Genomic DNA, 24,425 nt, shown 5'->3' with positions numbered 1-24,425 from the left:
TGACATGTTCCACTGGGGGAAGCCATGTTTCTGTGATCTCCAGTGGGATCTTGTCACCTTCTTGCAGAAGCTAAAATTAAATCACCACAGAGAGTGAGTTAAAGACATCCTTTGAATAAAAAGGGTGCAGGATCTGCTCAGGTCCCCTGACTCCCCATGCATCCCGCCCATGTAAGTGCCTTTCTGTTCCTCAGATACAGCACTAGTGTGTGAGTGGGCTTCTGTGACTGTGATGAAGAATCAATATAACCAAATTGTATGTTAGGTTCTTTGGTAGCTTTGAATTACGTATCTACACTCAAGAGCTCAGAGGATTATTCTCTCTAGGTTTGCAAAGGGAAATTTTCTTTGTAAAACTGTTTTGTTTTTTCTGGAAGGTGCTGGGGATTGAACCCAGGACCTTGTGCATGCCAGGCAAGCACTCTACCAATTGAGCACTGTCCCCAGCTCTTCTTTGTAATAGATTTATCCCTTTAATTTGGTGTCTCTTGAACATTCATTAATTTTTAAATTAAAAAAAAAAAACTTGTTTCAAGTAAATCATTTTAAGCTCCCATCTGTTTTTATAGTGAGTTTAATTCATGGCTTTCCCAGTCCTCAGAGTACGTATTATTGAGTTGTCTTGTTATTTTCTGCTTCAACCTCATGAGTTTCTACTTATCTTCACCAAAAAAAGAGATAAGTTCTAACCCAAGAATTTTATTTCACATCCTTGATTTTCCTTCTCTTGTCTCCATAAATCAATTCAATTTTTTTTACCATTTACTTCTCTGATCTGAGATCATGAGAAAGAATCTATACACTGAAATACTTTTCAATTATTCAGAAGGATCTGCTGATTCTTCACATTGCATAATTATGAAGAGAGTTCAAACTCACATTTCTAGTAAATGTCTAATAGAGTTTTTTTAATATACAGATATACTTTGTCTCAGTTTTGATCTCCCAAAAGTAAACCAGTGGTGCTCTGGCTATGCGGGGTGGGGAGTGGGTATCTCAAGCTGGATCAGAGACCAGCTGGCAGGTCGCATGGCAGATGAACAAAATCCCCCTGCCTTTCACATAGACTGTGAAGGAAAGCAGGTAGAGGGTAGGGGTCAGTCACAGAGGTACCTTTGTCAGGATGTCCCTCCTCAAACTGTACAGCAACCAGGCATCCTAAAACTTGGTGAATTTCTTCACTGATTTTCAACAGTCCCATGGGCAGATTGGACACAAGTCCTCACAGAGAAGAACTTAAAGCAGAGCACAGCTGTCCAAGTGGCCCAAACATAAGCACTAAGGGGGTTGGAATTCAGGTCCCACCACCCTCATTCAGGGCTCATATCTATTGGGTGGCAAAGAGCCAGGCACACATGGGCACTGGCCTGGGCAGGCACCAAGATGTGGTTTCACCAGACTGAGGTTCTGATGGAGTTGGTGTCTGGTGCAAACCTTTAATTCAACTGTTAGCTCTAAAAGCAGGAAAGCATATGTTCTAATCAATAAAATTTTCCCTTTATGACAATATTATGGTACAAAATTCTGATGTCTTTTTCAGATTTAAAAATGTAATAATAAAATCTAATATTATTACAGCATAGAATTTAAAACAACACAAAATACAAGCATGGCTTTAGATTTCTCACAAAACATATTTTCCCCCAGATTTAATTTTTTTTCAAATATATCATTTATATATCTTTAATGGCAACTCAATAGATGTATACAAGTTTTATCATGCAACTTTGATATTACATCCAGGAAGTCCCTATAAAGAAACCTGAATTTAGTTTCATTGTGATGAATTACTTTTCCTAGAATTCATACTGTGACAAGAGTCTGAGAGACTGTCTCTTCAGGCCCTTCAAGAATTAGGACATTCTAGCTTTTCAAGCAGGCATTGATGTAAGAAAGATGAGTCTGGACACCTGAGGAATTTGGAGGAAGCAGATATATTTAAGCTGCAGCAATCCAGAGGGGCTAACACCAAACAAGCTCTGAACCCCAGGTCTGGAAATCCTCTAAGATTTCAATGGGTGGTTACACAGCACAATGTTTAATATAACTTAATTTTGTTCCACATTCATAGGTTGGACAGATGTTTCACAATTTTTTACACAGAAAACAGAAATTTTTACACATCAACAAACTTGATTGGAGATTTTTTTTAGGTTGTAGATGAGCACAATACCTTTATTTTTATGTGGTGCTGAGAATTGAACACCAGGCCTCACATGTGCTAGGCAAGTGCTCTATCACTGAGCCACAACCCCAGCCCTGCAGGCCTAACTCTTACAAGAAAGAGAAACCTGGCCTTTACAACAAAAAGGAGCTCAAACACAATGAGTGCTCTGGAAATTTTGCTGACTTCTTAAAATAATCTCTTCTTGATTAAGAGAGAGTTGTGTGTTACAATTAAGGTGGGAGTCTTTTGGGAACTACAGCATTACCCTCTTTGAGGCTCATTATTTAATCCTCTAAGTCAAACGGCATTATATCTTCTTGACTTAAAGCTTTATATAATGTAATATCATAGTTGTTGTTTCTCTTTTAAAAAAAAAACCTGCTTCAATTGTAGAACCACTAGTTTTAATGTAAAGAGGAAACAAACATGAAAGCAATAAACAAGTTCATAGCATAATCCATTCTATATCAATTAAGATTTTGAACCCACCAAGAAAAGGAAACCATCCTCCAAATAGTGAGCTTGGATTTCAACTGCAAAGCCCTTTCAGGATTGAACTGATACATGTGTGTGTGGTATTTTTTCTGATATTATTAACTATGTGTTTGATTGTTATCAGTCCTAGAGTCAAGACAAAACAAAGGACTCTGTATATGACAGAAGTAAGGGGTGGCAATGACAGTATAAGAGCTGTCTTAAGGAGTGAAACAGTCCATTTTCCTTTTGCTTAGTATATCTTTCACCTTGTACATCCAACCCAGAGTGACTGAAGCAGGGCTGAAGTTTCCTCAAGCTTTGGGCACATTCAGGCTAGTCAGCTTCCAGAGTGACTTGAGCAGGGTTGGTGTCCTTTGGATCTCTGAGTTTCTCTGGTGTTTCCTTCTTCCTGATGCTCAGCTTAAGGGGTACAAATTAAGGAGGGAAAGCTGCAAAAGAATGTACGTAAGAATAAGAGATTTTATTTTCAGGAGGTTCCAAAGCAGGCTAAAAGGAACAAAGTATTACATAATGTATATCTCTGCATGTGTACATACATGTATTGACATATTTGGTGACACTCTAAAAAGAGTAAGGGATTGTAGATAGTGCTCTATGTGGGGGTGTGACAAGAGGTGAAGGATATCCCAGGAGACTTGAATTATGTAAATTTAACTCAATGTAACTTTAAACAAATTTGAAAACAGCATATAATTTCACAAGCCTAACCCAACATTGGCTTATGATCTTCCATATATTATTATTTCATCTAAAAATGAAGTAAATTCAACCACCTGCTCACAGGTCAGTTGCCTTCCAAAGGTGCACCTCTAAGAGGGTTGACTTTAATCTCAGAATATATTTCTGTATAGAAATCATGTCAAATGCCTTCCTGGCGCCCAAAGTTTAGGTACTGCTCAACAGCTTAATTTTACCCCTGGCTTATCCTCCTCACCAAATTTACTTTACCAGATGCAAACCCAAGGTTGTACCTAGTTCTGCAACCTGGTCAAGGTCACCCAGTTAAGAGGGATTTAAATCCAGCTCTACCCAATCTGAAGTCTTTACTTCTCACACTACCCCTTAACCAGACAAATTTGCTTACTTATATTTTTCCTTTCTTGATAATCTCTTGGAAGAAGCCAGTGTTAGGCTCAATTTGGTAGGTCTAGGAGGGTATTTTCCCAATAGGCTATTTTTCCTACAAGTCCAGGTATGGCCAGTCTGGCTGTCCCCTGCCTGCTGCAATGTACTGGGGCCTAACACCACTGCCCAGAGACCCTATGCCCAGATGACGCTTTGTCCAAGACACAGAGTCTCCTCAGGGAAGAGTGGAGGAGTAGGGGAAGGAGACACCATGGAAAGTTCAACAAAAAGGACCAGAAGGTTCTTCCGGGGCTAGACTCCAAGAGCAGCCAGAGATCCCTCCCTATCTTGCCCTACAGGATCAGGTCTAGAGCTGGCCAGCAGCTCCCAGGCTCTAACCCCACCCTCTCACCAGTGAGCTGGACCCACCTAGCCCCACACACTGCCTGCTGTGAGGACTGCAGCCTCTATTTAAAGTGCTCACTTGTTTATTTGGATGAGTTCCCTGAGATAGAGCCACAACTCCTCAAGGGTCCTGAAAACTGGTGACTGGTCCTGGGGTGACAAAAGGCAGGCAGCATGCAGTGGAATTTGGTGAGGTGACTGTAATGGAGAAAGATCAGTTTCCCAGCTCCTATACATCTTGAGCAGAGAAGCATCCTTGGGGTCAATTCACTGCAATGGCACCATCATGAAATGGTGGCATATGGTGGCAAGAGCAGCATCCAGCTGTTTGGGGCATAAGGCATCAGGCGTCCAAAGTCAGGAGTTGAGTATTGGCGTGGGGTGGGGGTGACTGTGGTGGTGTCAGCATGCAGCTGTGATTTGAGAGTTCCTTGCTTCCTACTCATGGTGGCGGTGACAGTGGAAGAATCCAGAAACAGTGGTTGTAACAACAGATGCATCCAGCCATGAGTGTTTTCATCTGCCATAGTGACAAGGGTCTGCCTGCAGTTGCAATGAAGTTGGCCCCAGTACCGAGTGTCACTGTCTAGTATCCATGTTAAAGTCTGGTGGCAGCAGGGTGGAGCTCCAGAGTCTGGCAGGGGCAGGAGCAACATGCAGCTGCATCAGGGGTCCAGCCTCAGTATAGGGGTTGGGCACCAGGTGTGGGGTGGGCAGTGTTGGAGTCCATCTGGAGTTTGGAAGTTTGAGTGCTGCACAATGGTGGTGGCACCATAAGAGTTCAGAAGCAGGGGCAGCAACAACAGGCAGTGTCCAGCAGTAAGCATCTTCATCCTGCAGAAGTAACTGGGGTCCGGCTGCAGGGCAGTGAAGGTGGCATCCAATGGCCATGTGGGGAGTCTGGTTGGCTGCAGCAAAGAGCTCCAGGCTGGCATGGCAGCAAGGGCATGGGATAGTGGGTGGCAGAGTGAGAAGGTAACCAGTAGCTGGGATGTCCTCTGTGGTGGAGGCTCCAGGCGCAGGTCTTGCTCCTGGTCGACTGGCCTGCTCAGGAAGAAGCACGCGGGAGGCGGTGGTACCCAGGCAGCCTCCCAGGACCTTATGCTGCCCACAGCTGCCATGTCTTGCTCTGGCCATGTGCCCACTGGATGTCTGCTCACCCCATCACCTGATATAGCCTCTCTACTGAGGAACTAGGCTGTCTGCTAGGTTGGGGCGGTCTTAGGAGAGAACCTCACCATCCCCCGCCACATCCTGCATGGACTGTGGGTGCAGAAAGCAGAGGTCCTAGGGCATCGTCACCCCCAAAGTGCATTTCTGTGGCTGGGGGTGGCAGAAGACCAAGACAGAGAACTTGTTGCCCTTAGACTCCCACTGCCTCCTGTGCCCTCCACCCTTGTCCTGCCCCAGGGATGCACTTGGAGGGTGAGGATTTTCTAGGCCCCCCCACCTCCCACCTCTGCACTCTGCTACCACAGCCCAGGGGAGATGTAGCTGGGGAGGGTGGGTGTCTTCTCCCAAGGTTGCCCCAGCTGGCAGCAGGCCTACTCATCCCTCAGAGGCTGCAACTCAGGGAGGGGCAGGGTGAACTCAAGGATTAGGTGAGCAGCCTGGTGGACTCAAGGCCAATGCCAGGCATTGCTGGAATGGGCAGCATAAGGTCCTCAGCAGGTGTCTGGGTACCACCAGCTCCTGCGTCCTGCTTCATGAGCAGGCAGGCCCTACCAGGAGCAATACCAGTTACCTGGAGGAGCCACTGCAGAGGCCATCACAGCCTCTAGTCGTCCTCTGACTCTGAGGCCTGCTGTCCCAAGCTTTCACCATCACCGCTAACAGAGCTCCACACTGCGGCCACTGGAGTCCCCACAGGGCCACCAGTGATGCCGCAGCCACCATCAGTGCACTGGGACCAGACTGCTGCCACTGCCAGAGGATGAGAATGCTCCTCTCTGGATGCCTGGCTTGACGTTGCCACCTACAGACTCCTTGGTTGCCTTTGCCACCGCTGCCATAACTGAACTTCAGACACCAATACCTCCACAGATCCCAAACGCCAAGGCTTCACTGTCCAGGCTCCTGCCCATGGCTGTCCTCCAAGCCTGAGGCCAATTCTCCATCCTGCCACTGATACATCTGGGCTCCTCAAACTGCCTTAAGACACCTTGGCTCGCTCTTTGACATTCTCCCCACAGATGGATGCTGACACTGCTCCTGGTCACTGGGAACCTCCAATGTGAAACCCTGCTGTGGAACGCTGAGATTGGCTTCTATATGCTTCAGTCCCAGAAACCAGACTTCTTTCACAGCCACTAGATGCCTTTGCAGGTGCCACCTATACCTCCAGGCTTGGGAAGGATCCAGCACATGCCCTTCCATGCCTGCTGCCTGTTCATATCTGTCCCTGGAATAAACCATTGATTGGGATAAAGCTCTCAGAACTGAGTCATTTCACTGATAATCCTTGTGTTGGCTCACCCATGAACTTCTGGGGACACCTACTACCTAAAGCACCACACATCTTCATCGAATAGCTTAGCAAGACCTTCTAGATGACTTGCAAGAGCTAATACATCAGCACTTGTTTCTTTGCCTTGCACTTTCATTTTATGGAGAGGGGCCTGTTGCCAAAAACATAATGGGCCACACTCTGGCACCTTCAAACTTCTTCTGCAGCTTTCTCACTTCTCTTGTCAGTATAACAATCTAAAGTGATGGCCTTATCTGGATTTGGCTTCATCTTCATAGAACGTGGGTTGTTTCTTCTTTTCTTCAGAATATAAAAAGTCTTTCCAGATCAGCAATAAGGCTGTTTTTGCTTTCTAGTCATTTACATATGCCCTGGAGCAGCACTTTAATTTCCTTCTTGAACTTTTCCTTTGCATTCTCAGTGTGACAAAGTAGTGTAAGATGCACAGCTTTTCATTTGAAGTGCAAAACGTAAGACTCTTCCTTTTATTTAAACAGTACAGACCATTGCTGAGTCATTAATGGTTCTAACTTGAATTTTGTGTATTAAAGAATAAGAAAATGGTGAGCCATGATCTGTGGAGCAATAAGAATGTACATATTAAGGTTTTTATCTTATATGAGTGGGATTTGTAGTGCCACATGACAGTTAAAATAGATCATAGTATGAGTTATAATGGCCTAAATTCTTCAACACTCATTAGGCAGTCCCTTCTGCTCCATAACAGGGGCATCTATCTCACCTCCTCCTGGATGGCCTGTTTGCATCCTCTCTCACAGCACCTATGAGTTCTACATGGGCTCCATCAGCAGCTACGCAGTACTGGTGGTGGCACAGCCTGGTGAATGGATTAAGCACTTTTAGGTCAACATAAAAGAATGCCACTAAAAATACTTACAATGCCATAAGGATTAGCATCACAAAAAATTAAATAGATAATCTCAGAGGGGAGGGGAAGGATAGCTGTGCTGGGGGTTCTGGTACTAGGTAATGCTCAGGAGCTCACATGTGGGACATGCCATTGAAAAGTTTAGAACTAGGGAAGTGAAGATACATTCTAGTAGATGTGGAGGGCTGTGGCCTAATAGTTTCTTGACCTCCTGCCTCTATTGTTTTGGACCCTGAATTTATATTGCTGCCAGGAAAGGTGGCTCTATTTCAAAGGATGGGATGGCAGCTTGGAGCACCATATGTACCATATATATACACCAAGTGGAGGATAATGTTCAATATCCACTGACTTGCTTATTGGCAGCTAAGCTTCCTCCTCTTCTTGAAGGCTCAGCGGCCACTGGTGGCTCCATATCTTCCTGTGTGGTCATTGCTGGTGTAGGACCAACCTCTGATTTTGAGGGCTATTTCTCCTCCTTCACAGGGAATGTGATAATATGCTCTCCCAAATGTAAGCAAGTAAATTGGGCCACAGCTGCTGGAGGCAATTATATCACTTGATATGGTGCTAGACCTGCAGGAGAAAACACCAACATGACTGAATTTCCTTGGGTATTTCCCAACTCACACTAGAACCCTGCCTCTGAGAATAGTCCTGGCCCTCCCCCACAATTGGCCATCTTCCCAGACTAGGTTCCACCACCTGAAGGATGTTAGCGTTGTGTGTTGGGAACATATGGCAGATCCCAGGGGCACCAGCTGAGATTCCTCTGCACACACCTTCAGTCATCCGCCCCAGACCCCATCATCAGAGAGCTCAGACTTACAGGATCTGTGTTCTTCAGCTGTGGAAGGACATGAAAGTTCCCCTCTGATTCTGGCATAATGACAAACAGGAAGGTCCTGAAAAGCTTCAGGTTGTCCAAGTCTTGGGACCTCAAAAATCTTCTGGATAGAGGTATTGATGATGGAGCAGAGGGTGCTGAGGAATGTGGAGTGAAACAGGGAGTCATGATGGACAGGGCCTCTCTTTTAACTGGAACCTCCCACGGTCCCTGCATCATGGGTTCCCAAAGAGTAGCCAGGCAGGTCCATGCACCAGATCAAAAGGGCAACCTGTGAGGCACATGTGTGGGTAAGGGGCTCCCCAGACTTGCTCTCCAGTCCCTGCACAAGAGTGGAGGAGTAGGGGAAGGAGACACCATGGAAAGTTCAACAAAAAGGACCAGAAGGTTCTTCCAGGGCTAGACTCCAAGAGCAGCCAGAGATCCCTCCCTATCTTGCCCTACAGGATCAGGTCTAGAGCTGGCCAGCAGCTCCCAGGCTCTAACCCCACCCTCTCACCAGTGAGCTGGACCCACCTAGCCCCACACACTGCCTGCTGTGAGGACTGCAGCCTTTATTTATTTAAAGTGCTCACTTGTTTATTTGGATGAGTTCCCTGAGTTAGAGCCACAACTCCTCAAGGGTCCTGAAAACTGGTGGCTGGTCCTGGGGTGACAAAAGGCAGGCAGCATGCAGTGGAATTTGGTGAGGTGACTGTAATGGAGAAAGATCAGTTTCCCAGCTCCTATACATCTTGAGCAGAGAAGCATCCTTGGGGTCAATTCACTGCAATGGCACCATCATGAAATGGTGGCATATGGTGGCAAGAGCAGCACCAGCTGTTTGGGGCATAAGGCATCAGGCGTCCAAAGTCAGGAGTTGAGTATTGGCGTGGGGTGGGGGTGACTGTGGTGGTGTCAGCATGCAGCTGTGATTTGAGAGTTCCTTGCTTCCTACTCATGGTGGCGGTGACAGTGGAAGAATCCAGAAACAGTGGTTGTAACAACAGATGCATCCAGCCATGAGTGTTTTCATCTGCCATAGTGACAAGGGTCTGCCTGCAGTTGCAGTGAAGTTGGCCCCAGTACCGAGTGTCACTGTCTAGTATCCATGTTAAAGTCTGGTGGCAGCAGGGTGGAGCTCCAGAGTCTGGAAGGGGCAGGAATAACATGCAGCTGCATCAGGGGTCCAGCCTCAGTATAGGGGTTGGGCACCAGGTGTGGGGTGGGCAGTGTTGGAGTCCATCTGGAGTTTAGAAGTTTGAATGCTGCACAATGGTGGTGGCATCATAAGAGTTCAGAAGCAGGGGCAGCAACAACAGGCAGTGTCCAGCAGTAAGCATCTTCATCCTGCAGAAGTAACTGGGGTCCGGCTGCAGGGCAGTGAAGGTGGCATCCAGTGGCCATGTGGGGAGTCTGGTTGGCTGCAGCAAAGAGCTCCAGGCTGGCATGGCAGCAAGGGCATGGGATAGTGGGTGTCAGAGTGAGAAGGTAACCAGTAGCTGGGATGTCCTCTGTGGTGGAGGCTCCGGGCCCTGGTCTTGCTCCTGGTCGACTGGCCTGCTCAGGAAGAAGCACGCGGGAGGCTGTGGTACCCAGGCAGCTGCCCAGGACCTTATGCTGCCCACAGCTGCCATGTCTTGCTCTGGCCATGTGCCCACTGGATGTCTGCTCACCCCATCACCTGATATAGCCTCTCTACTGAGGAACTAGGCTGTCTGCTAGGTTGGGGCGGTCTTAGGAGAGAACCTCACCATCCCCCGCCACATCCTGCATGGACTGTGGGTGCAGAAAGCAGAGGTCCTAGGGCATCGTCACCCCCAAAGTGCATTTCTGTGGCTGGGGGTGGCAGAAGACCAAGACAGAGAACTTGTTGCCCTTAGACTCCCACTGCCTCCTGTGCCCTCCACCCTTGTCCTGCCTCAGGGATGCACATGGAGGGTGATGATTTTCTAGGCCCCCCCACCTCCCACCTCTGCACTCTGCTACCACAGCCCAGGGGAGATGTAGCTGGGGAGGGTGGGTGTCTTCTCCCAAGGTTGCCCCAGCTGGCAGCAGGCCTACTCATCCCTCAGAGGCTGCAACTCAGGGAGGGGCAGGGTGAACTCAAGGATTAGGTGAGCAGCCTGGTGGACTCAAGGCCAATGCCAGGCATTGCTGGAATGGGCAGCATAAGGTCCTCAGCAGGTGTCTGGGTACCACCAGCTCCTGTGCCCTGCTTCATGAGCAGGCAGGCCCTACCAGGAGCAATACCAGTTGCCTGGAGGAGCCACTGCAGAGGCCATCACAGCCTCTAGTCGTCCTCTGACTCTGAGGCCTGCTGTCCCAAGCTTTCACCATCACCGCTAACAGAGCTCCACACTGCGGCCACTGGAGTCCCCACAGGGCCACCAGTGATGCCGCAGCCACCATCAGTGCACTGGGACCAGACTGCTGCCACTGCCAGAGGATGAGAATGCTCCTCTCTGGATGCCTGGCTTGACGTTGCCACCTACAGACTCCTTGGTTGCCTTTGCCACTGCTGCCATAACTGAACTTCAGACACCAATACCTCCACAGATCCCAAACGCCAAGGCTTCACTGTCCAGGCTCCTGCCCATGGCTGTCCTCCAAGCCTGAAGCCAATTCTCCATCCTGCCACTGATACATCTGGGCTCCTCAAACTGCCTTAAGACACCTTGGCTCGCTCTTTGACATTCTCCCCACAGATGGATGCTGACACTGCTCCTGGTCACTGGGAACCTCCAATGTGAAACCCTGCTGTGGAACGCTGAGATTGGCTTCTATATGCTTCAGTCCCAGAAACCAGACTTCTTTCACAGCCACTAGATGCCTTTGCAGGTGCCACCTATACCTCCAGGCTTGGGAAAGATCCAGCACATGCCCTTCCATGCCTGCTGCCTGTTCATATCTGTCGGTGGAATAAACCATTGATTGGGATAAAGCTCTCAGAACTGAGTCATTTCACTGATAATCCTTGTGTTGGCTCACCCATGAACTTCTGGGGACACCTACTACCTAAAGCACCACACATCTTCATCGAATAGCTTAGCAAGACCTTCTAGATGACTTGCAAGAGCTAATACATCAGCACTTGTTTCTTTGCCTTGCACTTTCATTTTATGGAGAGGGGCCTGTTGCCAAAAACATAATGGGCCACACTCTGGCACCTTCAAACTTCTTCTGCAGCTTTCTCACTTCTCTTGTCAGTATAACAATCTAAAGTGATGGCCTTATCTGGATTTGGCTTCATCTTCATAGAACGTGGGTTGTTTCTTCTTTTCTTCAGAATATAAAAAGTCTTTCCAGATCAGCAATAAGGCTGTTTTTGCTTTCTAGTCATTTACATATGCCCTGGAGCAGCACTTTAATTTCCTTCTTGAACTTTTCCTTTGCATTCTCAGTGTGACAAAGTAGTGTAAGATGCACAGCTTTTCATTTGAAGTGCAAAACGTAAGACTCTTCCTTTTATTTAAACAGTACAGACCATTGCTGAGTCATTAATGGTTCTAACTTGAATTTTGTGTATTAAAGAATAAGAAAATGGTGAGCCATGATCTGTGGAGCAATAAGAATGTACATATTAAGGTTTTTATCTTATATGAGTGGGATTTGTAGTGCCACATGACAGTTAAAATAGATCATAGTATGAGTTATAATGGCCTAAATTCTTCAACACTCATTAGGCAGTCCCTTCTGCTCCATAACAGGGGCATCTATCTCACCTCCTCCTGGATGGCCTGTTTGCATCCTCTCTCACAGCACCTATGAGTTCTACATGGGCTCCATCAGCAGCTACGCAGTACTGGTGGTGGCACAGCCTGGTGAATGGATTAAGCACTTTTAGGTCAACATAAAAGAGTGCCACTAAAGATACTTACAATGCCATAAGAATTAGCATCACAAAAAATTAAATAGATAATCTCAGAGGGGAGGGGAAGGATAGCTGTGCTGGGGGTTCTGGTACTAGGTAATGCTCAGGAGCTCACATGTGGGACATGCCATTGAAAAGTTTAGAACTAGGGAAGTGAAGATACATTCTAGTAGATGTGGAGGGCTGTGGCCTAATAGTTTCTTGACCTCCTGCCTCTATTGTTTTGGACCCTGAATTTATATTGCTGCCTGGAAAGGTGGCTCTCTTTCAAAGGATGGGATGGCAGCTTGGAGCACCATATGTACCATATATATACACCAAGTGGAGGATAATGTTCAATATCCACTGATTTGCTTATTGGCAGCTAAGCTTCCTCCTCTTCTTGAAGGCTCAGCGGCCACTGGTGGCTCTATATCTTCCTGTGTGGTCATTGCTGGTGTAGGACCAACCTCTGATTTTGAGGGCTATTTCTCCTCCTTCACAGGGAATGTGATAATATGCTCCCCCAAATGTAAGCAAGTAAATTGGGCCACAGCTGCTGGAGGCAATTATATCACTTGATATGGTGCTAGAGCTGCAGGAGAAAACACCAACATGACTGAATTTCCTTGGGTATTTCCCAACTCACACCAGAACCCTGCCTCTGAGAATAGTCCTGGCCCTCCTCCACAATTGGCCATCTTCCCAGACTAGGTTCCACCAGCTGAAGGATGTTAGCGTTGTGTGTCTTGGGAACATATGGCAGATCCCAGGGGCACCAGCTGAGATTCCTCTGCACACACCTTCTGTCATCCGCCCCAGACCCCATCATCAGAGAGCTCAGACTTACAGGATCTGTGTTCTTCAGCTGTGGAAGGACATGAAAGTTCCCCTCTGATTCCGGCATAATGAGAAACAGGAAGGTCCTGAAAAGCTTCAGGTTGTCCAAGTCTTGGGACCTCAAAAATCTTCTGGATAGAGGTATTGATGATGGAGCAGAGGGTGCTCAGGAATGTGGAGTGAAACGGAGTCATGATGGACAGGGCCTCTCTTTTAACTGGAACCTCCCACGGTCCCTGCATCATGGGTTCCCAAAGAGTAGCCAGGCAGGTCCATGCAACAGATCAAAAGGGCAACCTGTGAGGCACATGGGTGGGTAAGGGGCTCCCCAGACTTGCTCTCCGGTGTCTGCACAAAAAAGTATGGGCAACTTGGGTTTGGATTGGCTGTGTTGGAAAGGGATCCACACGGGGCTTGGCTCTGAGGCCCCAACCACTACTCTGTTCCTTTGGTGCCCAGAATCAATTGCACCACAATATGTTCTTTCTACACGGTAAACCCCAGAGTTGAGTCCTCTGATGGAAATCACACAGGGTGGAAATTGGGGTTTGCCCTGCCATCATTTATAACAGCTCCCCATGAAACAGGAGCCCTCCTGACTGGCCCAAAGACCACTCCCTTCTTTCCTTGAAGCTACTCCTCACAAACATCTGGCTCCAGGTTTCTATACCTAGAGATGGCGATGAGGCTGACACCTCTAACATCCTGTGCCCCTCATCTGCCAAGATGGCTGGTGGGCTTGACTAACTTCCTGACAATATTGGAACTCCAGGAGGACTAGAAGGTTTGTCTGCATTGATTCCTATATAATAGGCCAAATGATGGCCCATGGTGGTGCTACACATACATTTGAGTGATGACTGAGCCAAACCACCTACTGCCTAACTATTCAGGGCCAGGACTCTATTTGTTTCTCCCCAAGTGTTTCTATTCTGGCTACATGCAGGTTGAAATGCTCCCAGATGCAATCCACAGACTGCTTCCTAAATGTGGAAATTGTTTTTCCTGAAGCCTCAGAGTAGTGAGGCCTGAGGCAGAGAACTTTCTCACAGGGAGGGGATATGCCCACACGGTAAGGCCAGAGCTATAGGCTGCCTAGAGTTACACAGAACCAGGCCTGAGGCAGACACTCTTTGGGCTCATCCTACTCAGTTTTCTAAACATCCAGGCAGGCTGCTTCTCTGAAAACACTACTTTCCCCAGAGCTGACTGAGTTCCCAGAATTCCCAGCACCAAGCAGGAGATGGCCATGTGCCAGGGCTTGGAAGCAATACACATCTTTTACACAGCAGCTCCAGCACCTTCTGAGGAATGTCCAAATTTGGGGAGGAATAAAGTAGCTTTCAAGAATTGAAGACAGTAGCTGCTGCATAGTAAGTGTGCATACATTTGTTTTAGTAGCACCACCTACCACTGTGTTTCTGGCCCATGCTTATGGATATGGTTTCTTCAACTCCTCATGGTAACTCAATGTGATGGATATATCCCCCCTCTATAGATGAGGAAACTGAGTCATGGTCAGATGAAATGACTTGCCACAGAATACTCAGCTACATGTGCCAGGGTGGGAATTCAAATCCAGGCTGTCCCACACCAAGTCTGGAAGAGAGTACCGTTATTCACTCATTCAACAAACCCCTATGGGTGCCTCCTAGATGTGAGTGCTTCCTGCGTAAGCCCAAAGATCATAGCACCCATGCAATGTAGGTGTCACTTTTACCATTCCCAAGTTTCCAATGAGGCTGCTGACCTAGGAAGGCAAGGCCCATCAGGCCTGTGAGGAGACTGCACTTTGCATCAGTGAAGCTCCACATGGATTCAGGTTGCTCTGTCCTGGTGGCCAATGCACCTGCTTCCTCAGATCACAGCCAGTAAACATCATGGTCATGGCCAAAGGTGGGTTGATGTCATTCTACAACTGTCCATTCCCACAGAATGTGCATCAGCAAGAGTAAAGATTAAGGTAAGCTCCAGACTCTAGGTGACAATGATGTGGGTTTCTAAACTGGAACAAATGTGCCTCTCTGGTGGGTAGTGATGGTGACAAAGGCAGAGGCTGGGTAGGGATGAGAGCATTTGGGAAATCTCTGTTCTTCCCCTCAATTTTGAGCTTAAAAATGCTCTAAAATGTTATCAAGTAAAAAACAAGAGGAGGAAGAAGTGTGCTTTGTCACTCTGCACTGGGAGAGGCTGAGGGCAGGCAACCAGAGGCTGGGGCAAACAGACCGAGCACCTCCTTCCCAACCTGCCTCTCTCCAAGCTCAGCACAGCATGGTCTTCGAGGGGCTTTGGGGTCTTTATAGAGAAGCTGTCTGATGGTGACAGCTCAGAAGCCCTGCCTGACACCTCCTCAGAAGGCCTTGAGGGAAGACTCAGATTTAGGGTGGCCCACCTCTTTCTCTCTGTCCCTGGACTGTCCCTACTTATCTCCATTCCACCCCTGCTCCCTCAGAGTCTGCCAGCTGCTTGCTGCCTGAGCACCTTTAAGCTGTCCTTCCCACTTCTGGGCCCAGCAGCTCCTGTCCATCAATAAGCTCTCAGCTCTCATGACACTTCCTCTGAGAAGCCCATTCTGACTGCCACCTAGGAACACCCTGACCCTCCCTCTCCTCTGTTTCCTCAACCATTTCTGAATTCATCCTATTTCTTCATCAGTTGACTTGTCCTCGCTCGGTCTCTCCTTCTAGACTGTGGGTTCTAAGAGGGTATAGGCCTTCCTTGTGCTCACTGTGGTCTCCCCAGCTCCCCCAGGATTGGAAAGCAGGGCTTGGAAGCTGTGGAAAAGTCATAGGTGAGGATATAATGAGAAGTGGGTCAGCTGCAACCTGAGGGAGGGCCCTCACCATATCCTGCCATCCTGGCCCCCTGATCTTGGCCTGCCAGCCTTCAGATCTGTGAGAAATCATTTTCTGATGTTTCAAAGCCACACAGTTGATGGTAGTAGTTACAACTGCCTCCACTGATTCAGACCTGGGCAATCTGAGCCAGGCTTGGGTAATGCACTCTGGACACTTGGAGGTACCCAGGAAAGCTGAGCATGCTCTCTCCATGCAGCAAGTTGGTGTCTGTTTGTACAATATCAGGGTCTTCTCACCTGATCCAGTGGACACCTGGCAAATAGTAAGCCTGCAGGCAGCACTTAGGACCAAAGACAGGCACAGGGGCAAAATCAGCCACCTCTACGGCAAGGGGCTGTGTTCTAAAGGCAGCTGCTCTCACCCCTTCAGTGGGGACATCTGTGGCTTGCCTGCTTGGCTTTCATCTCCCTGTCTCATCATTTACCCTTGAATATTTTTGGTGACTCTTTCTTTCTCTCACACAATGATTCAGCCCCTCCAGGCTTGACCACTGAGATCAATCCATCCCACCATGATGGGCAGAAAGACGCAGTGACCCAGGCTGGCCCATGACTTTCACTATCATCATTAGGACACTGTCTTTTCCTCCAATGCCAAACTAGAAGATTGTGTCTCTAAAGATGCTTGGCAACATGCCACCACCCCCAGAGACAGGGTGGGCAAAGAAGGCATTGCAGGGAGATGGAGAGAGGCAGTGTCCTGATGATGACACTGCAACCTCTGGATAAAGCTGTGCCTGAATCTGTTGTGTTCAGCCCACAATTCCCAAACATGTGAACCAAAGCAATCCACTTGTCAGCCTTTCTTTCTCCTGTAAAGTTATGCTTGCTTACTTATTGATCTAGCTAACATTGTTAGGGTTTATCCAATTTGAAAGGTGGACCACTTTGCTGCTTCATAGCTGTGTGGCCTTGGCTCAAGTCCTTAAACCCTCAAAGCTTCAACTTCCTTGCTAATAAAGAGGGGTTGCTACTTTCACCTACACAAGAGGAAGTCAGCCTTGTAGATTATATGAGACAAGGCAAAGCACTTAGGATTGATGTTTGATGAACTGGAGATTCTATAATTCTAGTCTACTAATTAAGCATAATTGACTGAAGAATAGCTGCAGGGAATGCTTTCAAAGACCCAAGTGTCACTGAGTGTCTGACTCCTAGGGCCTCAGCTATCTGAATTTTCAATGTGGCCTCGGTATGGCAGCAACTGTCACATTCCTAAGAACACCCTCAATCTGAGCTCCTAAAACATCAGGCACAGAAAAAGCATAAAAATATGGATCTTCCATCTTCTCATATCACTAAAAGAAAATCACAGTGACCCATCTGAATTTAGAACTCTGAAACCCCTCACCCAAGGGCTCAGGATGAGCTTACCTTAATCTTTACTCCATGGCAGGATCTGGAGGCTCCCCCCAAAGAGCTTGTCCCTTTGGACATCAAGAAATACCCCTTGCATTCAACATATAGCACAGCTCTGGGGCCTGCAGCACCCCTACCCAGGGCTTATCCAGGTGGTCAAGCTCATGCTCTGAGAGCATCTGCAAAGTCATCTGTGAGCACAGGGCAGAAACTGACCCCCTGCAGCTGAGTCCATCTTGCTCCCACTGGAGTGAGCGAAGCAGTCCTTTCTGCATACAGATGGCACCATGAGAACAGGTCAGCAACACTGCTGCACAAGGGAAAAGAGACTGTCATTCCAGAGGTTCAGGTGCTACTAAACAGGCAGGACCACAATTTGAACCCAGGACTGTCTGATTCCAAAGTCTGGCCCTTTGCCAACTCCAACTCAACTCCCAGCATAGGTCATAACTACCTATGGGCTGTTGGTTGCAGCTGCAGAGCATTGTAAAGCACGGTTTGCAGCCAGATCCCTGGGTAAACCACTCACTATCTCTGTGACCTTAGGCAAGAATCCTGCCATGTCCTTGTCCCAGTTTTCTAATGCACCAGTGGAAGGTGTGTTGTTCACTCCACAGAGCATGGGTGTGGTTAAATGAGATTGGCTATTGAACAGCTAGGTATCATATGGTAATTTTTTGTTTTGTTTGTTTTTATGCCTTTATTTATTCAGGATGTCTTTAATTGAATTCTAGGCTTCCTGGAGGGGAGCAAACCTTATTAGCTGTTGTTTTATTATATCTTAAGTACAGCCTTGGCAAATTCCAGGGAGGGCCCGGTCACAGAGCATGGTGACAGCTGGTGGCTAGACCCTAGGGCTCCCAGAGGTGGTGGTCAGCTCTAGAACCTCCTGTGCTTAGAAAGCAGGAACAGGGGGATGTGATCCAGGACTCTTTAGGAATCACATGGTTGTTAGGGATAGAGGCCTGGGGAAAAGGACTCAGGCCATGTCCTGTTGCATCAGGTGCCTGAAGCCTTAGCAATTTTGCAGGCCCATGGGGGTGACAAAAGTGCCCTTTCCTACTTGTTAGCCCATGACAAAATGCTCCCAAAAGCTACTACAGCACCTCATGAGGCTTCTGCAGGGAGACCCAACAGCATGGCACAGGAGACACAAGCAAACAAGAAAGCCAGGCCCCTCTTGTCACTCTCACTACAGATAACCAGGGAGATCAAGGCTACCAGACACCCAACACTATCCAAAGCTCCCAGGAGCTGTGCTGTCAGAGTCCTGAAACAGCCTCAAAACACATCATGTGGGTGGGACTGCATTATTCATGAGAAGTTCTGCCCCCATGAGCCTACACACAGGCTCAACTGAGTCAATCCTACAGGACTCAGGGGACCCAGAAATGTCCTTCTTGGAAGTTCTGTGCCCATTCAATGAACAAGGATTCTGCAACCCCTACTCTGAATGCTGAAAAGTAGAGGCTGAGCCTGGGGTTCCCAGCCCAGAGGCAAAATTCTGAAAAGAATAGGCCGAAGTTTCTTCTTTGGCCTGACACCCTAGTGACTGTGCTTCCTTACTACTGGTCCCTGATACTTCCATGTTCCTCCTCTGGTCCAAACTCCCCCAGGGCACCCATCTTACCCAGAGTAAGGGCCAAAGACCTCAGCAGCCACGAGACTCTGGAAGGTGGACCCTGTTCTTTCTCTGACCTCATCATCACTCTCCTTCACTCTGCTCTGGTTTCATTGGCCACCTTGCTACTCTGTCTTCCCAGCTCAAGTTCTTGCAGGTGTTGATAATTCTGCCAGGAACACCCTTCCTGAAGAAGTGTATGTCCTCCCTTCCTTCAATGCTCTGCTCAAACATTATCCCCTCAGCGAGGCCAAGCTGACCACCACCTCTGGTGAGCCCTTTCCCTGTCTTTCTGACCTTTATTTCTGCCATGGAACTTATTATTTATCTACCTGTCCTCAGGCTGGATTGTACTCTCAATGAAAGCATGTGAGTAAGTGCTCAATCTGCATCTGCATGGGGAGGGGAGCCTCAGTGGTGCTCAGTTTGTCCACCACATGATGCCACCCTTAACACACACACACACACACACACACACACACACACACACACACAGACCAGGCTGGGCCAAAATGTCTACACCATGCAAGATCTCGAGCTGACAGCTCACAAGATGCAAACATGGCTGCAAAGGGGTGCCAGGCTGAGCAATGGTGGGGGGTGACAAGACAAGGGCAAATCTCACACACACATACACACACACACACACACACACACACACACACAAATCATAGTCTTATTTATTCATATATACTCATGCATTACACAAAACAGACTCACAAAAACAGTTCACACCGATTCACATGCAATGTCTGGAAATGCACTTGGACATCTGCAGACAGATGCACATACATTCTCATACTCACACGCTGCAGCCCAAACTCCACACATATACACACCACACACACACACACACACACACACACAAACACACAAACACACAGCCATGTGTGCACCCATGCACACTCAGTCCAGACCTGCAGATGCCATCCTTAGCCCCGCCAGTATACATGTTCCGCACCTCTACAGGGACCTCAGAGGTGACTAGCTATAAATCCAGAGACTGGACTAATCTCCACCATGGCCTAAGGGACAGTAAATGGGCAGCAGGGCAGCAGAAGTCTGTTTGTCATTCTCCTTTGGCAGGCTCCCTGCCTGCCAAAGGAGCAGTTCACAGAACTGAGACCCCCAAGAAGTGGCCTCTGTCTCCTGGTGGTGGTGGCTCTGGGGACTGCAAATGTGTGGGTGCAGGAGGGAGTCTTTTTGTCCCCAAACTGAACCTCTCCTTTGCTGAACACTGGGCCCTCTTTGGCAGGCCCACTCAACATGGACCTCCCCAAACAGGCCTACCTGTCCCCAGAAGCTTGTCTCTCCTTTAAGGCCCCCTCACTGAGACCCACACAACTGTTCCTGCACAACAGGGGGTCCCAACCAGACACCTCAAGCTATGCCCCCAACCTGGAGGATCTTCACACTGCATCCACCCCTGCACACAGCTTAAAGACACCACAGGTACCCCATACCTCCAGCCCCAGAACCCTAAACATATGGGTCACCCCTTCAGCCCTCCAGAGGTAGATGCTCATCCTGGGTGAGCCTGCCTACAATGTGGCAGCTCCTGTCACAAGGGAGCACCCCTCCAGGAACCATTGCCCCCCACCCAAGTTGGCTGTGCCTTCCCAGATGTGCGTCCTGCACCTACCTTCTTCCTCAAGGTCAGCAGCAGCTTCAATACTCTGCAGCAGCTTCTGCCTTATGCCAGGTCTTCATCTCTAGGGAACAAGCTGGTGAGCATGGGTGACCACATGGTAGGAACATCCACGGCTGTCCACTCCCCAGCCCACCTGGACCTTCCTTACCTGAGGGAGCAGCAGCCATGGCTCTCACAGCATCCTCTGAACAGAAAGGGATGGGGGACCCTTGGGAATATGTGCCTGCTAAGGGCAGTGTGTTTGGTGTGCTACAACTCAGGTGGGCATGGGTAGAGCCAGGAATTACCAAGTTCTGAACTCAGAGCCAGGTGCCTCCCACTACAGTTGGACCATTCACTAGGAGGGCACCATCACCTAAGTTCAGCTTGGAAAGTGTTGGGAAATTTTCCTGGAGACCAAAGCCTTCCTCAGGATCTGAGGATCTCCTCGCCTGATCCACACTGCCCTCACATGGACTCATACCAGCATCACAGAGCAATGGTGCAGTAGCTTAACCAAAAAGAGGCCTCTGCTTCCTGCAGTGTCACTTCAGCGCCCTCTACTGAGGAAGCCGACATCATGCACTGTGTACATGGGAAATGGTGTAAAAGCCAGGCTATGGTGGAGGAGCAAACACTGAAGGAAGGAGGGAAATCAAATGGGAGCCAATATTAAGGAACTTGACAACAAACATAACAACACTAAGGACCAATGAAACAGTTGTTTCTTTAAAAGGGTAAACAAGATTGATAAGCCCCCATGCTAAAATAACCAAGAGAAAAGGAGAGAAAAGCCAAGTGTATAAAATTAGAGATTAAAAAGGTGAAATCATCATAGATATCACAGAAATCCAGCGGATCATTAGAGACTAGTTTGAAAACTTGTACTCCAATACATTGGAAAACCTAGAAGAAATGAATACATTTCTAGATAAATAGGATCTACCAAAACTGAATCCAGAGCAAAAGAAAACCCAAACATACCAATGACTTGTAATGAGATGGAAGGCTTTTCGTTACTGTCTCTAACAAAGAAAAACTCAGGGCTGGATGGACTCCCAGCTGAGGTCTACCAAAAATCTTTGAAGAAGAAGTGATGCCAAAACTCCTCAAATTACTCCATGAAATACAAAGGGATGGAACACATTCCAAATTTATAAAGCCAGCATCACACACATACCCAAACCAGATAAGGACACATGAAGGAAAAAAACCTACACATCAACATCCCCAAAGAACTTAGATGCACAAATATTGGATGTACGTTTTCTCTGGTATGCAAAATATAAAGAACAAAAAGGAAAAGAAATGTGGGAAAGATGAGTAGAGAAAAGGGACCAAGGGGTAGGGGTAGGGGAGCTGAGCCATACTGCATCAGTAAAAATATGGGGAAAATGATAAAGATTTCTAGGAAATCTTGATACTAACGCCAACAACTGAGACAACCAGTCATTAAGAGAATGGAACAGCTCTCAAAAACTGAGAGGTATCACATTTCACATAAAACCACTGTTTGCTTGTTCTGGGGGGTTGGGAGAGAGGGGACTTGTCAATTAGCCTACCCTTTAGTATAGAAAAAATGCCACAAGATATTTGTTTGATGACATCGGAGGAAGCCCAAAAAGGAACACCAACACAAGTCTTCACAGGTGTCAGCCTTCTGAGGCAGGCAACATGGCTCTCAGTAAATTAAGTGTCCTGGTAGAAATGTGAAGTGATCCAAATCAAGCTAAATGAGAGCTGGAGCTGCTCCTGGATACTACATTCCCCCACTCCCACTTTTGGTAGTAGTTATGACCGTTTCATTTTCCCTCATGAAATTTATAAAATAGGTGCAGAATAACCATCTTAGTGTATTCTACTGCGATTAAGTTTTTTGTTCACACACAAAACACTCTACTATCATCCCAATTCCAGAAAGTGGGAAGATGTACTCAGGGGGCACTCTTTCTCTGTCAAAGCAGAATGACACCAATGCCTCAAGAATATGTTACACCCTTGAAGTAATTTTTCCCTAGGTTCAAAAAAAAGTGAGTTTTCTTTTCTTGTTCTTCCTGGCCCAGGTGTTCTGATGCCAGGCCTGCACTCTCTGTGGAAGATGTTCGTGATGGTGATTGGCCCAAGACTCACAAACTGCACAAAAGATCAAAAAGAAGAGGCCACCTCAGAAAGGGCAAAGTGTGGACAGTGGGGCCCCTAGTGGATGTGACAGATGATGCAGACCCTTCAAGACCAAGGAAGTGGGTGACAGGTGGCAGCTCGTACAGCAAGTGTGAGTCTTCCCTTTACACTTATAGTTGGGGCACTAGATCAGGGGCCAGCATCCCTTCAACTCAAGAAATATTTTGAATAGGCCAGAAAGGGGGATGCTTTATTTTGCAAGAATGCATCTATAGGCCAAGGCACATGGTCTCCTTTGGAGTGATGGTTGCATTCCACATCTTTGGGGAGCCCAATCTACTCGGTGGAGAGTCCCACAAAAGTCATGTAGTGTACCAATACATGAGGTGGATCTCTCACCCATTCAGCTTCTCCTGCCAGTAGCCATCTGGCTCCATTACCTACTCCATTGCCTTTGTCTGGAGTGGTGTCGAATACTTCTCTTTCTAGAAGAGACATATTTTCTCTTCTCAGCCTTGATTTTTAACATCTCAGGATTCTCCTGGTTAGAAGGAGGAAGGAGGCATTTTCGGTTGAGCATGGCAGCATTCCCCCCTGATCTGAGCCAGTTAGGAAACTGCTGCCAGGTACTTTGAATCGCTGCCTGAATTTTCCAAGTTAGTCAGTGTCCAGCAGAGGGAGCTCTCTGAAGTCCCAGCCATCTACCTGATGGTAGAGATCAGAAACTGAGAGCCCAATCTGTAACCAGGTGGAAAGGAATCTGACCTGGATTGAGGGAGGGAGAGAGAAGGTCAAGTGGAACAGTAATTGAACACATGAAAGCTTGGTATGTTCCATCTGGGGCTTGTCTCCTGAACAGACATGTGAGATTTGTAGAGGGGTTGTCAGCTAACCAGGGACTGTGGATTCCCAGGATGAGCAGGACAATCATCTTCTGGTGGTGTCCTTCCTCTTCAGATGTGGTGAATGAGGGTTAGAAATGTGTGAGTGCGTGGTTAGGAGAAATTCATGAGGGCCTGTCCACTTATCCATGAGTTGCACTTCTGATCTCTGGCTTTTCTATGTCTTAAGTAGGATTGAGTCTCCTGCCTAGAATGTATGAGAAGGGTCCTGAGGAGTGGGTGTTGTCCTAGAAGAAGGAAATTCCTGCATGGAGGTCAGAATTAGTTTCAGCAGCTGTGAAGAATATTGAGTGCTGTCTTCATATTTTCAAAATGGAGAATGCATTCTTCTTAGTGAGGTCTGAATGACCTCATAAGGGTTCAACTGCAGCCCCACTCTGGGGACACACAGGATGTGGAGCTGGGCAGTAGGTAATATCATTTCCCATATCAATCTAGACAATTATTCAAGTTTATTTAAAATTAAATTCAGAAGATAGGCTTCTGTTATAAAGATTACTATATTCCTAAAGTAAACAAAAACACTATATATAAATAAGTAAATGCTTCAAATTATGAAAAAATATATTCCTTAATTTATAACTATTATAAAATTAAATCTTTTACTCTTATTCGTTTTATATTGTATTATCCTTACAAGTTTTAAAACTATTATCTCGTAAAGCCTTATGCAAGTACAAATTTTAATGTAACAACTGAAGGTAATTTATAATAATAAGGTGATTACTTATAAGACAAACAAGTTGTAATACTGTATTTTAGTAGCTGACCTTGGGATTGCTCCCATGGGCTGTTGTCTTTGCAGATATGGCCCTGCTTCACTGGGTGGATGCCCTGGCCAAATTGAGTGCCCTCACAAGTCTTCAAGGCCTACAGCATGCCAGACTCACCATCCTATGGTGGAAGTGATAGGATGCCCAGTGGC

At 47.4% G+C, this 24,425-nt stretch overlaps 1 protein-coding gene across 2 annotated transcripts in view; it reads left to right on the top strand.

Moving 5' to 3' along the window:
* The window catches only part of LOC143408320 (mannosyl-oligosaccharide 1,2-alpha-mannosidase IB-like), a 233,433-nt gene that overhangs the window by 165,372 nt on the left and 43,636 nt on the right, over nucleotides 1-24,425 (top strand). For both annotated transcript variants that reach the window (XR_013155610.1, XR_013092469.2), the window contains exon 8: nucleotides 22,541-22,749. The gene's annotated coding sequence lies outside the window, so the exon portion shown is untranslated. The remainder of the gene's footprint in view (nucleotides 1-22,540; nucleotides 22,750-24,425) is intronic.

This window comes from Callospermophilus lateralis, chromosome 10 (assembly GCF_048772815.1).
Source record: "Callospermophilus lateralis isolate mCalLat2 chromosome 10, mCalLat2.hap1, whole genome shotgun sequence".
Classification (NCBI taxonomy): Eukaryota; Metazoa; Chordata; class Mammalia; order Rodentia; family Sciuridae; genus Callospermophilus; species Callospermophilus lateralis.
This window is presented reverse-complemented; position numbering and strand designations above follow the sequence as displayed.